Genomic DNA, 19,517 nt, shown 5'->3' with positions numbered 1-19,517 from the left:
TTTGTGGAAATTCAGAACCCCACATTAGAATGCCAAATATAGGAGGCATTCTTGGACTGCCTACCTGCTCACAAATCAAGACATAGAGACTTACTATTAATTATGAATGATGTTCAGCCTTATCTAGCTCTTATAACTTAATTTAACATGTTCCTCTTCATCTATGTTTTGCCTTGGAGGAGAAGAGGTACCTTTCTTTTATTCTCTGTGTCCTACATTTGCTGCTTCCTCCATGTCTGTCTGTCTGACAGCTACCTGGCTGGTTGGCCCCAGGCATTTCCCTGTCTTTCTTCCTAATCCAATTTTCCTGTCTCTTTCTTGAACTTAGATTCTTCCTCCTACTTATTCTCTCTACCTTCCAGCCACACCTGTCTCTCCACTGCCTAGCTATTGGCCATTCAGGTTTTAATTAGACAAATCAGGTGTCTTAGGCAGGCAAAGCAACACATCTTTACATAGTTAAACAAATATAATACATCTTTACATAGTCAAAGTAATATTCCACAACAATAGGCCCTAGAGAAGAACTTACTTCTCCAGCTAAATTGGCATGGCATCAAACTGACTTCCAAATATTTAAGTTTACATTCAGAGACAAATGGTTCTCCCTGCCTTGACCAGAAAAGTTTCTCTTGTTGGTATATGTCAGTGAACACGAAGACTCATGGGTATTCAAGGGAGTGGGAATATGTGAAAGTTGAATATCCATCCATGAATAGGACATTTAACCACACCCTCAATGCTCAGGGAACACTGAAGAACAAGGGCAGAAAAAAACATATAAGAGCTATAAAATGAGGAGGACTGAAAATGCCATTTTCTGAGCATGATACGGCCACAGAAAACATGATCCCACAACTGGTGTCATTGCCCACACTGGGCCTATCCATGGCTTGGCCTGTCATCAGTCACTGATGAATTGGAGAGCTCTGTTTATTTTGCTCACACTGCCTACCCTTATGTCTTTATGCCACTTCTAACTTTTCATACTTTGGTTTATTGTCTCTCAGAGAGTCATCCCTTTGCCTGTTTCAAGGAATGAATTCAGTTGATACCCACATCCCCATTTTATTGCCCTCCCTGCTGAACTATTGGATACTAGTAGATTCTGTAGGAAACACAATCATTGTCCTTGGTTGCATACCCAATGGTGAACCCACCTGGATCAATGGTAGTTACAAACCTATGGTCACAGAGATGACCCTAGTTAAAAGCCCTGGGTAACAAAACAAAACAAAAAGACATGAATGTGGGAAACAGACTTGTAGGAATATGGAATGTTGACAGAAGGAGGAGGAAGATCAGAACGGGTGAGGATAAAAGTAATAATTAGCATACATTATATACAATGTACAAACACACACACACACACACACACATACACACACACACACACAGGAAGATTTCAAAGAAGAAACTTAAAACATTAGGGTTCTCCAGAGAAACATCATCACAAGATAAATGCATATATTTCCTGGGGTTGGTGGGAAAAAAAAAAAAATATATATATATATATATATATATATTATACATCTCTATGTATCTCTCTCTCTGGTGTGTGTGTGTCTGTGTCTGTGTGTGTGTGTGTGTGTGTGTGTGTGTGTGTGTGTTTATAAGTCAATTTGTCAATTTGTTTTCCACAAGATGTAGAACTAGGAATGTCAGTGGTGTGGTTAGTTCTGTGCCTGAAAACAGGAGAATCAGAAACACCTAAGTTGAGGGCAGAGGGTGTATGCCATCTGTCCAGCTGAAGGCAAAATATACGTCACACCAGTTTGTTCTATCCTTGATCTAAGCAGATTGATCACACACACACACACACACACACACACACACACACACACACACACACCACACCACACACCACAGAGGAGGAGGGGATAAGAAATATATTTACTCAGTTCACTGTTTCAAAGGCTGAAAATGCCTTCAGACCTACACACCAGAATAGTGTTTTATCAGCTATCTGGGCATCCCTAAGCCAATTAGGTAAATATGAAAATCTAGCCATCATACCTGCCTTAGATTTCCTTAGAATTCTCAGTTCTTCTAGCTGTCTTTCATACGATAGAAACAAATTCGATGACATTCTAAAGCTTGAACACAACATTCAAGATGTAGATTGATAGCTTAATTGAGAGCAGACTAGTTAACTTTCTGAGTTGCATGCTGTTTCAAACTACTGTGTTGAGGGTATCACCTGGAACTCAATTTTATACGCATTGCTTAGCAAATCTGTTATGATGTTGCTCCTAATGAGTTTGAAGTCAATGGAATCTTCTCATCAGATCATCTCCCCTCTATATCAGAAAACCTGTTTACTTAACTGTATATCCTCTGCATTAATTTCTGTCATGTTCCTGTTTTCTGCATGTAACACAAACCTGTCAAAAATTAATCTGAATCAGCTTCATCGTGTAATATATTAGTTATCTTTGACAGATGAGATCACTTCATATCATGCACCTTCATTTCCTATGTCTTCATGTCACTCATGAAAATGGCAGGCATGTCACAATAAGATTATGGCCCTCCTACTTCATATAATTCCATAAATAAATTTTACTATGTACTATGCAATGGTACAATAGATAAAAATTGCATTGAAATTTTGAATTATTCCAAATTTCTCTGTTTTCTACAAATATTATATTATGCAAAGCTAAGTCTATATAGTGATTGCATGCAGGATAGTAAACAGGCCAGCATATTTTATCATAATTATGCATTAATGATAGTGTATGTTAGAAATACTTCACTGGAACATTACAGAGCTGTGGCTTTTTCTTACCTTAGAATGAGGTTAAGTTTATTTAAATACTATCTGTGAGTTTGTTTGATGACAATGTTTGAGTATAAAATACAGAGGATGCATGAATATGGGGGGAAAACATGGCAATTCTAAACAGACAACTGAAGTCATGGAAGGCCATAGAGTTCTACAGTTTTCAATACTTAACTAGGTTGTGTGGTTCTTGTAAAACCACCTCAGAGAGGACATTGAAGGAAACACCCAATGTCCTACAGAAAACACAGCCACAATTCTCATACATTAAGTTTCAAGAAAACTGAGGGAAATTTTCATATTTACTTCTCTTCAGCAAAACTTTAGTTTCCAAGAAGTCATCCCATGTTTCTGATCCTTCATAAAAGTAGGCAGATGTAAATGACACCATAGAAATACCCTTTCAGTGTTGTTTCTAACATCCTACAAACCATCTGGGTCTTGAGTCTGGGGTTTCTTTGATATGTCTTTGTGTCGACTATGAAAATAAGACAATAGGAGTTTTTCTCCCTGGGGTAGACTAATTCTCTTTCTCCCAGGAGTCATTAGTAGCTTGTAGCTCTTTGTCTACAGTGGAACCCTTAAGACTTTTTCTCCTTCCATTATAACATGCTCTTAAAATCTTCCCACCCTCTTTCCGCAGTGCTCCTTGAACAGTAGAGGCAGAAGCTATGATGAAGATGTATCCACTAGAGCTGGGATTCCATACATTCTGTAGATCTTTGGCATAGTGTCCAGTTATGTTTTTCTCTGATGGTGTTACAGTAGTAGATTCTTTTATAAGGTCCCTGATCTCAATATCCCTCTAAACCTTGCTAGATTTCCAGTCCAATGTCCAATGCAGAGTGGTCAGACTTGAAACCATGTACATACCACCAACAGAAACTGACTCAGCAGGTTGTATTTAAATATATATGTGCATACACATATGTACATACATATATAGCAATAAGCATACATGCATGCATACATGCGTGTGAATGTAACAATAATAAAGATAAAGAAGCTATAAAATTGAGAGTGAGAGTCATGGGAGGGGCAAGAGGAAGGAGACAGGAAAATGATATAATTCTATTTCTATTTAAAAACATTTTCAGTGTGTAATTAGAAGTTTTAGTACTGTGAATTTAGCATGAATTTCTGTGGAAATATGAAGTTCATCAATCAAGAAACCTAGTAAAGTACTTCCATCACCCATAAAGAAATAAAATAAGACAATAAGGCCATTGTCTATCGCTAGTCTCCATAACATGAAATTTCTTCAAGATGCCCAGTGATAGCTTTTTAAAACCTCTGATGGAATTTTGTGTGCTCTAGCCACATACATATTTCATTTGACCCTAAGGAGATGAATCAATGTAGATCATCTGCATGTTCTCTCATCAGTCAATAAAAACGTTGAATATTCACTAAGTGTTAAGTAATATGTTTAAAATTATTTCCCTTTGGAAACTAGAGTTAAGCAAGGGCAGTGATTATATAAATAAATGCAGGCTTACTTCATGACAAAAAAAAAACAATCTACCTTTGAATTGCTTTCATTTATTTTTAATTTTATTGTTATTTAAAATTTAACACATGTATATAATGTATTTTGATCAAATCCACACTCCATTCCCTTCTCTCCAATTGCTTCATCATCTCTACAAGACAGAATTCATGTCTAGTACCACAAATCAAGCAAATGGCTTGTGGCTGGGTAGAGCATAGTCCTTATGAGAGAACCTATTGCCATGATTCTGCTAAGTGAACATGGTATCAAAATGCTCCCAAGTACTTAGCTTTTATATTCATACAGTAATGCATTTCTCAACCCTTACCAAAGAAGCTTTTTTTCAGCCTCCTCCAGAACCAATCTTGAATACTACTGTTTGTTCCCACCAATTTATGTCTCCTAGGTGTTTTGTAGAACATGAGTAGTATGGACTTCAGATTATAGTACAATTATATTATATATTTTATAAGTGGTTCACTCTTCATACCTAATTTTTCTTTATTACTTGAGTTCTTCAGAATTCCAAAGTCACCTGTGTTTTATACAAGCATTACTTATTGTGTGCATGTGTGGGCATGTGTGTATGTGAGTGGGTACATACGTGCCATGGCATACATGGGGAAGTCACAGGGCAACCTGTAGCAATCATTTCTTTCCTTCTACACGTGGGATCTGGGGATCAAATTCTAACTCAAGTCATTGGACTTCATATCAAGCACCTTTACCTGCAGAGCCTTCTTGCTGGCCATTTTCTGATTCTTTTTTCTCAGTGCATGTATCACAAAGTGAGACTTCATTAACAATTTAATGTTTTCTCAGTTCTGTGACTCCCTAATATGTCTCCAGGCAGCTACAGCCACACTCTCCTTCAATACAGCATCCATGGCTATCAGTCATTAAGGTTACTAGAGATTTTCCAAATGGAGCACTTAGACCTGAACATCCAAAGCCAGCTTCATTAAAGGCTACTATGCTTGGAACTGTAAAAATGGTTAGCATTAGATGGATAATGTTTTTTTCTGAAAAGTTAAGGCCACAACATTAAAGACACCAGTAACAAGAATCGAAAGCATGGACTGGTGTCAGCAGTGCCTTCTGCATGTAGAGGACTCACCTAGTGTGAGGATCAGACACTGGAATGGGTCTGGTGCAGCACACACTAAATCTCCATAGACACAGCTTCTGTACTCAACACGTTCCTGATGAAAATAGAGAACAGCCCATTCTACATTTTAATTTATTTGACTATATAAGCAAATATGGGTGGGGGAGTAATGAGTAAACTTACCTAAATTATCAAATGACTACCAAGTACCCATAAGAGATTTCAGCACCCTACCACATTTGTCAATGTATGTGACCATAATGGTACAAATTATTTTGAGTATGGAGAACAAAACAGAAAAAGATTAAAAATACAAATTATATGTTCACAGCAACACTGACTAAAATACATTATAAAGCCATGGGTAAATTAAGATCCTAAAGAAATTCAAGTTAGAACGTGGTACACAACAACATGGTCATAATGAATACAAAGATATGATTTATGAGAGCAATATGGTATTTACACAGTAAGCCAAGATCAATCAGTATCGGGGAAACATTGATTCAATTTATTCTAATTGAAATTTTATTAAATTTTCAATTTATTTATATTAATATTAAATTTTATTTGTTTTAGTAATAAAAAAACCCTGCAATTCATCTTCCCTCCCCACCTCAGTCCATGTCCAAGTACCCAACTCAGGTAGACAGCCCTTACTCTTAACCCATGCCATTCTTGCCACATGACCAGTCTCCAATATCATCAACCATTCTCCTGGAATATACCAGTTGAATATGCCAAAAAAGCAAGCAACACAAAGTCAACACACTCTCTAAAAATCCAGGAAGGAAACAAAAACTAAGGAGCAAAACACCTACACAGGAAAAAAAATACAATAAAAAAAAAAAACTAGAAATCAGCACCTACACCTATAACCTATAGTAACCCAAATCCAGATCACTACATGCTAGTATAAGAAATAATAGATAGAACAATATGCCTCTACCAGAGTCCAGATATCCTACCACAGCAGACTCTGAATATTGCAACATAGCTGAAGCACACACCACACACACACACACACACACACACACACACACACGCACACGCACACGCACACGCACACGCACACGCACACACACAAAAAGAGCTTAAAATAAACTATATGAAGATGATAGAGGTCCTTAAAGAATAAGTTGATAAATATCTATAGAAATGTAAGGAGTTTGTATGTAATTTGCTGCTCATTTTTTAAATAAAAATAACAAGGCTATATGGTCCTGCTGTGAAAAAAAAAATATCTTTTCCCTTAAAATAATCCACCTGAGGCACTGTGAATCCTCGGGCATACCAGGAGGTGGTAGTTGCCCACATGCACATCTATTAATAAATTCGCTGAACTAAACACTTGATGTTTTAGTGATTTACTGTATCCATATTGTCCCTCGATGGAAAAAGTGAACAAAACAAACAACAATTTTGTTTTTAATTTGAAAGACGTCAGCACAGTAGCTTTGGAACAGACAGATTTGCCCCAAGCAAGGATTTTGTAGCAACCTACCTTCTCAGGACAGTCCACTGCTTCCCATCTGTAACATGAGAACAATAGATTCTTGCAAAATGTTATAAAGGTCACAGGATGATTTTATAGATAAATACCTGAAACAGACCTGGTATATAATGCCACTCACCAAATGACAGTAATAAAATCAGGGAGAGAGAGGAGGATGGAAGGAAGGGAGGGAGGGAGGGAGGGACGGAGGAAGGAAGGAGAGAACAGAGAGGAGGGAGAAAGCAAGGGAGAAGGGAGGGTGAGAGCCATTTTGGCTTGACCTGACACACATTTGCACATAGATAACAACACACTCATTATTTTAAATGTTTCCAATAAAGAAAAAGATGATGAAGGCAGTTTCCTAAAAATATAGTCTAACTGTTGTGGAGAAAGTTTGAGTAAAAACTATCATATAAGGAGCCAACTACAAACTTACCATAACTTTTAATCACACAACTATATACTCATCAAACTATAATCAACAAAATACATATCCTGCAATTTATCTAGTTTATCTTGTATCCTAGATTTTCCACCACGCAACCTTTAACATGTATTAAGCAGTCATAAGCGTCATGATCCTGCTTCTCCAAGAACATGTGAACTAGGTAGATAGATGCATGTTTTAATCAGTCAGTGCAGGGATAACACTTCATGCTCATATAGAATTCAAGTACACATCACTGAGGCACTATGTCAGTAGTCCAAAAAGGAGACATCTAAGCAGGGAAAGATGATGAGTGTTTAGAGAGCATTCTAGGCATGTGGACAGAAACATGCCTGATGGGAAGATCAAATAGCAGAACAAATTCAAGGGAAGGAACAGAAAAAAAAAAATGATCAGAGAAATCAAGGCCAGGTGTCCAAGGACTGAGATAAGAAAGCAGGCTACACAGATACACGGAGGGAAGTGAGAAGCCACAGGACAATTCTGAGCAGTGGAGTGAGCAAATGGAATTTGAGTTTTCAAAGGGTTGCTCTGATTCAGTCTTTTATAAAGGGAGTGGAGTTGGGAAGTCAGAAGCAGGAGGAAGACTGACACTCGGGTTTATAGAAGTAAGGAGCTCACTGGCTTTTTTTAAAACCCAGCAGGTTCCTAGCTTCTGAAGACTGCAAGGCTCTTAAAGTAGAGGAGACAGATGCCTGCATCCACAGGCAAGACCATACACTCAGAAGTCCATTTTGATGTAACTGAGAAGAATAGAATTTGAGAAGACAATGCTTGAAAGTCCTTCATGTCTGGTTCTGACATTGGGGCAGTTGGAAGCAAAAAAATGGATGTATACCTTTCCCAGATGCCTATGGGAATATCTGGACCTGTCATGATGGGAAAGAAAGAGATGGGGAAACTGCCTACCCTTCCCATTTCAAGGTACCAACATGAGTTTCTTTGAGGCTCTTGGAGACAGTGAAGGATTGCCTGGCTCAGTTACAACATATGTGGTCATTTCCAGCAAGGAACAAAGAAACCCAGGAGGTAAAAAGGGAGAGGGTGGGCTCTCCAACCAGGGGAGCATGGAGACTGGAGCTGTATAGCCCCTCATTTACAGTTTTCTTTTTTATTAGAACTCTTATATATCCAGATTACAGTGAGATTCCTCAGCATGTTCATATATTCTCCCTCCTCTCACCATCAACACTGAATGAAGCAAGAGTTGAGTAAGAATATAATAAAAAACACTAATAAGATGCGGAAAAAGCCTTTGACAAAATTCAATACCCTTTCATGATAAAGGTATTGGAGAGGTCAGGGATAACAGGAACATACCTAAACATAATAAGAGCAATATACAGCAAAGCAACTGCCAACATCAAACTGAATGGAGAGAAACTTAAGCCAATTCCTCTGAAATCAGGAACAAGACACGGCTGTCCTCTCTCTCCATATCTCTTCAATATCGTACTAGAAGTTCTAGCTAATGCTATAAGACAACAAAAGGAGATCAAGGGGATCCAAATTGGAAAGGAAGAAGTCAAACTGTCTCTATTTGCAGATGATATGATAGTTTACATAAGTGACCCAATAAACTCTGCCAGGGAACTCCTACAGCTGATAAACACCTTCAGCAAACTAGCAGGATACAAGATAAACTCAAAAAAATCAGTAGCCCTATTTTTTTCAGACGACAAAGAGGCAGAGAAAGAAATCAGAGAAACATCGCCCTTTGCAATAGCCACAAGCAACATAAAGTATCTTGTTGTAATGCTTACCAAACAAGTAAAAGACCTATATAATAAGAAATTTGTTACTCTAAAGAAAGAAATTAAAGAAGATACCAGAAAATGGAAAGATCTCCCATGCTCTTGGTTAGGTAGGATTAACATACTAAAAATGGCAATCTTACCAAAAGCAATCTACAGATTCAATGCAATCCCCATTAAAATCCCACCACAATTCTTCACCGACCTTGAAAGGATAATAATCAACTTTATATGGAAAAACAAAAGACCCAGGATAGCCAAAACAACCCTATACAATAAAAGAAGTTCAGGAGGCATCACCATTCCTGACTTTAAGCTCTACTACAGAGCTATAGTTCTGAAAACAGCCTGGTATTGGCATAAAAATAGACAGGTAGACCAATGGAATCGAATTGAAAATCCCGATATTAATCCACGCATCTATGAACACCTGATTTTCGACAAAACAGCCAAAATTATACAATGGGGCAAGGACAGCATCTTCAACAAATGGTGCTGGCACAATTGGATGAGGGTGTGTAGAAGACTGCAGATAGACCCATGTCTGTCGCCATGCACAAAACTCAAGTCCAAATGGATCAAAGACCTCAACATCAATCCAGCCACATTGAACCTCTTAGAAGAGAAAATAGGAGGTACCCTTGAACAAATTGGTATAGGAGACCGCTTATTGAACATAACTCCAGGGGCACAGACACTGAGAGAAACAATTACTAAATGGGACCTCTTCAAACTTAGAAGCTTCTGTAAGGCAAAGGACACAGTCGACAAGACCAAATGGCAGCCCACAGACTGGGAAAAGATTTCCACCAACCCTATATCCAACAAAGGGCTGATCTCCAAAATACACAAAGAACTCAAGAAACTAGTCAACAAAACACCAAATAACCCTATTAAAAATGGGGTATAGAACTGAAGAAAGAATTCTCAATGGAGGAAATCAAAAAGGCTGAAAGACACTTAAGAAAATGCTCCACATCCTTAGCTATCAGGGAAATGCAAATCAAAACAACTTTGAGATACCATCTTGCCCCTGCCAGAATGGCTAAAATTAGAAACACCAATGACAGCTTATGCTGGAGAGGATGTGGAGAAAGGGGAACACTCCTCCACTGCTGGTGTGAGTGCAAACTCATACAGCCATTTTGGAGATCAGTATTGCGGTTCCTCAGGAAAATGGGAATTAGTTTACCACAGGACCCGGCAATCCCCCTGTTAGGCATATACCCAAAGGATCCACATCCATGCAACAAAGACATGTGCTCAACTATGTTCATAGCAGCACTATTTGTAATAGCAAGAACCTGGAAGCAACCTAGATGCCCCTCAATTGAAGAATGGTTAATGAATATGTGGTACATCTACACAATGGAATACTACTCTGCAGAAAAAAATAATTGTATCTTGAAATTCGCAGGAAAGTGGATGGCACTTGGAAGAAACCATCCTGAATGAGGTAACCCAGTTACAAAAAGAGGAACACAGTATGTACTCACTCATATATGGATTTTAGACCTAGATCAAATGATCACCAGCCTATAATTCACAGCACCAGAGGAACTAGGATACAAGGTGTATTCTACGAGATTCATATAAAGTCCCTCACAGAACTGGGAAGGGACAAGTCCCCCAGAGCTCAGGTGAAGTGGGGGGGGGGCAGCGAATGGAGAGAGAAGTAGGAGAAAATGAGGGGGAGGAAAGGAAAACATGTGCGACCAGGAAGATTGAGCCTGGTTAGGAATAGATGATAGGAAAGAGAGAGAGACAGAGACAGAGAGAGAGAACATAAAAGAGGGAGCCAATATTGGTTTGAAGATAAAATTGAACACAAAGAAAGGTTGAGAGAACTACAAGACTGCTCCCAACTAACAATCTCAGCTTCCATGGAAAGGCTATCATAAATGCCCTTCCCGGAGAGTGAGATCAACAACTAACTTCTCCATGGAGCCCTCAACTAATGCCTGTTGAAAATAGGAGCAAACACCCATACATAAACAGCTTACCTGATCAAGGAGGAGCTAACCACCACTAGACTGATAGCTGGGAAGCCAGCATGGGACTGACTCAGGCCCCCTGAATATGGGTTTCAGCCAGAAGGATTGAGCAGTCTAAGAGACCTCAGACAGTGGAGCCAGGATGTACCCCTGGTGCACAAAAGGACTTTGTGAACATATCCCCCATGGAGGGATAACTGCCTTATTCTAGAGACAGGAGAGAAGCCCTAGTCCCTATTTCACATTACCTGTTAGATCTACATGACCCCAACTGGATGGCATTCCCCTACATATGGAATTGGGGTGGGGGATGGGAGGGGAGGGTGTTTAGAGTGCATGTGAGAGGGCAGAGAGGGTAAAAGGGAGGGAAGGAGGGAGGGAGGGCTGGAGGGGAGGGAGGGAGGGAGGGAGAGGGAACTGGGACCGACATGTAAAATAATAAATTAAATTTAAAAAATGCTTTGACTCCAAAATTTAAGTTGAAGGACAAGTTACTGGGGAAAAGGATTTCTATTTTTGTTTCCACAGAAAAGATGTGGATTCCTTCCAGACTAATGTGGTTTGATCACGCCAGACCGCCTGAAACAGAGTACAAGCTAATCCTACATTCAAAACAGCTGGACAAAACAGCCCTACAGACTACAGCCAGGGTATCTGAATCTTCTTCGAATCCCCCCAAGACAGCTCCCCTTACCAGCAGGAAGTAGTTTGGAAAGAATGACGCCCAAATTCCCAAATATTGTGTATAAATGTTTGTTTTCATTTAATTGGACTTTGTTATATAAAATTAAATAAAATAAAAAAAATCCAAAAAAAAAAAAAAACACTAATAAGGACTGTAGGAAAAAAAAAAAAAAAAAAAAAAAAAAACATGTGCTGCTACACCTGCCATTACTCGGTGAGCACTGAGCAGCTTCTGAACCTCCAAAACCATGTTCAGAGAATTCATACCCAGAGGTTTGCATGGCATGGGACAGTGGCAGTCATTTCTTATTGCAACCTGGCTTGTATCAGAAGGGCTCCAGTTATCTGCATATTTATAGATAATACTGTTGCCAGTTATGAAAGTGAGGGTTTTTCCTAAACAAAACACATGGAGAGGTCACTCCTGTCTTCTGCTTGGCTGCTACTAACTATGTGATCATGACAGAAATCTATCTGCAATTGCTTCTATGAGGAATTATGAGATCCTAGTCTGAGAAAGCAATAGTGAAGCCCAGAGCTCCAGCTACATTCAACCTGATGAATAATGGTCTAAATAAATAATAGAAAAGTAAAAATATATATATATATATATAGTGGATACATGGTTACATTATAAATTAACATAAATAAATGCAGATATGTTATTTCAACAATATACATTTAGTGTGAGGAAGGACCATTGGGTCAGTTTCATACCATCCACTACTAGGTGGGGAATGCAAACACACAAATCTTTATATAATTCTAAGCTGAGCTAACTGCTACAAAGCATAAGAATAAAATGTAGCTAGAGAACTGCACATCTGGGACTTAGCGCACTCCTTGGAGCAAGTAAGATTTAAGCTGATAAGTGAAGCATAAGCAGACATAGCAGGTGAAGCATCAGAGTATGTAAACGTTTGTTTGCCAGAACTGTGAAGACAGCCAGTACAACTGGAGCTTAAAGTGAGAGAGATGCTAACTTAAGATAAAGTCACAGAAGGGAGAGCCCTGTAGACTTTACAGGGTAGCTCTTTGAATGTCATTCCAAGTGAATGAAAAACTGGAAGGTTTTAAACATCAATGTCCCATGTTTTAAATGCCTTCCTAGCTGCACAGTCTGCATTAGATTGGCGGTATGAGTGTCTCTATCTTAGGATCAATATTGACACAGAGACAAGAACACCAAGCTGCATTCCCTTTTTATCTCACTGACTCTGGAGGATGAAGGGCTCCCCTAGTCACAGCTCCAATGTCATACTGTACTCATGACAGCCAGATTCCAAGTCCTGTCCTGCCCCATATCCAATTGTTTAAGGACTCTCTCTATCACACATCACACATTGGAACCCTTCATCTTCCCCTCAAAACTTGATGCTACTATGACTTCCTGTCACATTCCAACCCCTCAGATGGCCCCTGCTTTCTGACTTTCAATACTAAAACATCTTAGAAGTATAGGTTCTAGATCAGACTACCAACACCATTGGACCTCTGTATGTAGATGCCACAACTCCTATATTGCACATTTTATCTCAGAAATTCCTTTTCACTTCAGCCACCATAGAAATGTCCGGAATTCTAGCCAGTCATACCAGTAACCTCAGGTAAAACTGTCCAAATCCAATGGATGCGGCAGCACTGAACCTGAGACTCTTCTGTTGTGCTAAGAGGGGAAAGGTGACTTATTTCCTCAATTTCCAGTGCATTTTCACTGACCAGAATGCAGGTTAGAACCAACATAACTCAAAGTTCAGCATAATAAACAGTTGGCAGCAGTGATCCTGAGGTGAGTCTATGGGTTCTTGTTTACAAGAACATCTAAATCCAACGAAGCCAGACAGAGATGGAGCTTTAGAAAGCATAGCAGTACTTGGTTACTGTGAGAAAATAAGGAAGGAAAGTGGGAGGTCCCCAAGGAAACATGACTTATGAGCTGAAGGGCATGAGTCTGTCATGGGGACAGAGAGGAAACAGGATTCATGGAAGGTTCACAGAGTGAGAACCAGAGTGTTAACAGCCTTCCTTTGCTTCCCCTGAACCATTTTTCCCACCTCTGCAGCTGTGGAAGGGGTGGACTTGGTCCTCTGTGGACAACTTCTGCAAGAGTTCTTCCTCTTGTTTCTAGTGCAGTACAGGCCCTGGGGAGAACATCAGCAAGGGAAGAAGGAAGAGAGGAGGCTGGAGTATACTCTCCTCTGTTTCCCCCTGTGGGTTTTCTGGCCTAGACAGTGACCCTCAACTAAAGATGGTAGCTCTTATGAGGAAGACCTCTGTCACTGAACTCAGATGACCACATTATTCTGTATTTTATCTGAAGGCTGCCCCAACATTGCTATAAACTGGTGCCTTAGAAACTCTATTCAGAGACACTTCCTGCCATGGAATCCCTTAGAGAGATCTGGAGGCAGAACAAAGCAGCCAGCATTGGCTGCCATTCCTGACCTGGCTTTCCACCCTCTGGTCAGGGGAGTGAGAGAGAAGAGGAGAAAGCTTGAACACATATCCACCAGGAGAGGGAGAGACCCCACCTGTACCCACTGTAAGAAGGGATGGGAAGATGACAGTATAAGAGCACATCCAACAACAGAAAGACTTATATGACACCACAAGAGTCTAGGGATTCTATGCTAGCAAGACCTGAATATCCCAGTGCAGATGAAGCAGAAAAGAATAACATTACAAACAACTTCATGAAAATGAGAGAGGACCTCAAAGAGGATATGAAAAATGCCTTAAAGAAATGGAAGAAAAACAAACCAAAAGCTGCAAGAAATCAACAAATCTTAAAAGAAAACAAGGAAAGCCAAGAAAAAAAACAATCAAACAGATGAAGGAAACAATTCAAATAGTTCATGATGTGAAAACTGAAATAGAGACAATAAAGAAAACACAAAATGAGGGAATGCTAGAAATAGGAAAGCTGGGTAAAGGATCAGAAGTTACAAACGCAAGCATAACCAACAGAATACAAGAGATGGAAGAGAGAACCTCATGTGCTGAAGATAACCGAGAGGAAATAGATTCATAGACTAAAGAAAATCTTAAAACCAACAAATCCTTAACACAAACTGGGATAACAGAAACTGGGATAATATGAAAAGACCAAACCTAAGAATAATAGGTGTAGAAGAGGACAAAGAAGTCTAGCTCAAAGATGCAGAAAATATATTCAACAAAATCACAGAAGAAAACTTTCCCAATCTAAAGAAAGACATGCATATGAAAGTACAAGAAGCTTACCGAACACCAAACAAACTGAACCAAAAAAAGTCCCCTAGCCACATAATGATCAAAACATAAAACATACAGAATGCAGAAAAATATTAAGAGCAGCAAAGGAAAAGGCCAAGTAACATGTAAAGGCAGACCTATGAGAATTACACCTGACATCTCCATGGAAACTCTCAAGGCCAGAAGGCCCTCGATAGATGTTCTACAAAAACTAAGAGACCATGGATGCCAGTTCAGACTACTATGTCCAGCAAAACTCTCAATCACTATAGACGGAGAAAACAAATTTACACAATACATATCCACAAGCCAAAGAAGCTAACTACATACACAAAACATAGGCAATAGATAATCCCACTTTACCAGAAGTCAAAAGAAAAAGGAGGGTAAATCTACTCACAATACTACCACCACCAACAAATCCAAAACAAACAAAATTAACAAGCAGTGGTCCTTAATTTCCCTCAATATTAACAGTCTTGACTCACCTATAAAAAGAAACAGGCTAACAGAATAGACACAAAGACGCAATCCATCCTTCTGTGGCACCCAAGAAACACACCTCAACTCCAAAGAAAGATGTTACCTCAGAGTAAAGAATTGGGAAAGATTTTCCAATCAAATGAACCCAAAAACCAAGCTGGTGTATCTATCCTAATAGCTAACAAATTAGACTTCAAACTAAAATAAATCAAACAAGATGAAGAAGGTCATTTCATATTCATCACAAGAAAAATACATCAAGAAGAATTCTCAATTTTGAACATCTATGAATCAAATACAAAGGCACCCACATTCATAAAACAAACATTACTATCTCAATTCTCACATAAAATCTCACACACTTTTAGTGGGAGACTTCAACACCCCACTCTCACTGCTAGACAGGACCAACAGACAGAAATTTAACAAAGAAGCAAAACAACTAATAGAAGTTAAGACCCAATTGGGTTTAACAGACATCTATAGAACATATTACCTCCCCCTGCCCCCAAAATATACCGTCTTCTCATCTCCACATGGAACCTTCTCTAAAATTGACCACACACACACACACACACACACACACACACACACACACACACACACACACACACATATATATATATATATATATATATATATATATATATGAATGATGGAATAACCCCCTGTATCTTATCAGACCACCACAACAACACAAATTACAGACTCCCTACAAACTCATGGAAACTGAACAAAACTGAACAATGATCAATTACACCATTCCTGGGTCAAGGAAGAAATAAAGAAAGATATTAAAGACTTCCTAGAATTCAATGAGAATGAAGACACAACATACCCAAACTTATGGGACACTTTGAAAGCAGTACAAAGAAAAAGTTCATACCACTAAGTGCCCACATGAAGAAGCTGGAAGATAGTCACATTAGAAAATTAACAGCACAAATGAAAGCTCTACAACAAAAAGAAGCAAAGTCACCTGGGAGGAGTAGACACCAGAAAATAATCAAATTGAAGTGGTGAGATCAATAAAGTAGAAAAGGAAACAATACAAAGAATCAATGTAACGAAGAGTTGGTTCTTTGAGAAAATAAACAAGATAGACAAACCCTTATTCAAACTAATCAAAAAGCAGTGAGAACATGCAAATCAGCAAAAACAGAAATGAAAAGGGGGACACAACAATTCAGAGACTCTTTAGGTCATACTTTGGAAACCTGTACTCCACAAATACGAAAATTTTAAAGAAATGGACAATTTTGTAGATAGATATCACTTACTAAAGTTAACTAAAAAATAGACAAGCAATTTAAATAGAACTATAACCCCTGATGAACTAGAAGCAATCATAAAAAGCCTCCCAACCAAAAAAAAAAGTCCAGAGCCAGATGGCTTCAGTGCAGAATTCTATCAGAAATTCAAAGAAGAACTAATACTCATACTCCTCATATTGTCCCACATAATAGAAGCAGAAGAGTCTCTGCCAAACTATTTTTTACAAGACTACAATTACCTTAGTAACCAATCCACACAAAGACACAACTAAGAAAGAGAAATACAGACCAATATCCCTCATGAATATTGATGCAAAAATACTCAATAAAATACTAGCAAATCAAATCCAAGAACACATCAGAGAAATTATCCACCATAACCTACTAGGCTTCATCCTAGGGAAGATTTAACATATTAAAATCTATCAATGTAACCCATCATATAAACAAACTGAAAAAGAAAAACAATGTGATCATCTCAGTAGATGCAGAAAAAGCCTTAGACAAAATCCAACCCCCGTTCATGATAGAGGTATTTGAGAGATCAGGAACATACATAAATATAATAATAGCAATATACAGTAAACTCACAGCCAACATCAAACCAAATGAAGAGAAACTCAACATGATTCCTCTAAAATTAGGAACAAAACAAGGTTGTCCCTCTTTCCATATCTCTTCAATATTGTACTTAAAGTTCTAGCTAGAGTCATAAGACAACAAAAGGAGATCAAGGGAATACAAATTGGGAAGGAAAAAGTCAAACTCTCACTATTTGCAGATGATATAAGCAACCCAAAAAACTCTACCAGGGAACTTCTACAGCTGATAAACACCTTCAGCAAAGTGGCAGGATACAAGATTAACTCAAAAAAATCAGTAGCCTTACTATATACAGACAATAAATGGGCTAAAAAGAAATCAGAGACATATCACCCTTTAAAATAGCCACAAACAACATAAATTATCTTGGGGTAGCACTCACCAAACAGGTGAAAGATCTGTATAACAAGAACTTTGATACCAGAAAATGGAAACATCTCCCATGCTCTGGATAGGAAGGATAACATAGTAAAAATAGCAATCTTGCCAAAAGCAATCTACGGATTCAATGCAATTCCCATCATAATCCCAGCACAATTCCTTACAGACCTTGAAAGAAAAATACTCAACTTTATATGGAAAAATAAAAGACCCCAGATATCCAAAACAACCCTGTATAATAAATAAACATCTGGAGGTATCACCATCCCTGACTTCAAGCTCTACTACAGAGCTATAGTAATAAAAACAGCTTGGTATTGTCACAAAAATAGACAGTTAGACCAATAGAATCGAATTGAAAACCCTGATATTAACCTACATACATACATCTGAACACCTGATTTTTACAAAGCAGCTAAAATTATACAATGGAAAAAAGAAAGCATCTTCAACAAATGGTGCTGGCACAACTGGATGCTGGCATATAGAAGACTACAGATAGATACATATCTATTTCCATGCACAAAATTTAAGTCCAAATAGATCAAAGACCTCAACTTAATCCAGCTACACTGAATCTCTTAGAAGAGAAAGTGGGAGGTACCCTTGAACGAATTGGTACAGGAGACTTCTGCCTGAACATAACACCAGTAGCACAGACACTGAGGTCAACAATTAATAAATGGAACCTCCTGAAACTGAGAAGCTTCTGTAAGGCAAAGGACACAGTTAAACAGCAGCCCACAGAGTGGGAAAAATCTTCACCAATACCACATCTGACAGAGGGATGATATCCAAAATATATAAAGAACTCAAAAAGCTAGTCACCAAAATACCAAATAATACAATTAAAAAGTGGGTTACAGACCTAAATTGAACACTCAATAGAGGAAGCTAAAATGTCTGAAAGTCACTTAAGAAAGTTCTCAACATCCTTAGCTATCAGGGAAATGCAAATCAAAACAACTCTGAGATACCATCTTACTCCTCTCAAAATGGCTAAAATCAATAACACCAATGACAGCTTATGCTGGAGAGGATGTGGAGAAAGGGGGACCCTCCTCTACTGCTTGTGGGAGCACAAACTTGTACAGCCACTTTGGAAATCAGTATGGTGGTTACTCAGGAAAATGGGAATCAGTCTACCACAAGATTCAGCAATTCCACTCTTAGGCATATACCTAAAAGATGCACATTCATACAACAAAGACATGTGCTCAACTATGTTCATAGCAGCATTATTTGTAATAGCCAGAACCTGGAAGCAGCTGAAGAATGAATAAAGAAAATGTACATTTACACAATGGAGTACTACTCATTGGGAAAAAATATGGAATCTTGAAATTTGCAGGCAAATGGATGGAAGTAGAAGAAACCATCCTTAGTGGTTAACCCAGTCACAAAGAGATAAACATGGTATATACTCACTCATATATGGGTTTTAGACATAGAATAAAGGGTCACCAGCCTACAATACATACTGCCAAAGAAGCTAGGAAACAAGGAGGACCCTAAGGGAGTCATATGTGGTCCCTCACAGAAGGGGAAAGGGATAAGATCTCCTGTGCAAATTGGGAGAGGGGAGAGAGTGTTAGAAGAAATAGAAAGTGAGAAGAGAGGGGAGGGGATAACATGACAGAGCAGGAAGATTGAATTGGAGGAAGAATATAAGAGAACAAGAAAAGAGGGAGCCATAATAGAGGGAGCCATTATAGGTTTAAAGAGAAATCTGGCACTAGGGAAATGTCCAGAGACCTACAAGGATGACCCCAACTAAGA

The sequence above is a fragment of the Phodopus roborovskii genome, unplaced genomic scaffold, assembly GCF_943737965.1.
Source record: "Phodopus roborovskii unplaced genomic scaffold, PHOROB, whole genome shotgun sequence".
NCBI classification, from domain to species: domain Eukaryota; kingdom Metazoa; phylum Chordata; class Mammalia; order Rodentia; family Cricetidae; genus Phodopus; species Phodopus roborovskii.
This window is presented reverse-complemented; position numbering follows the sequence as displayed.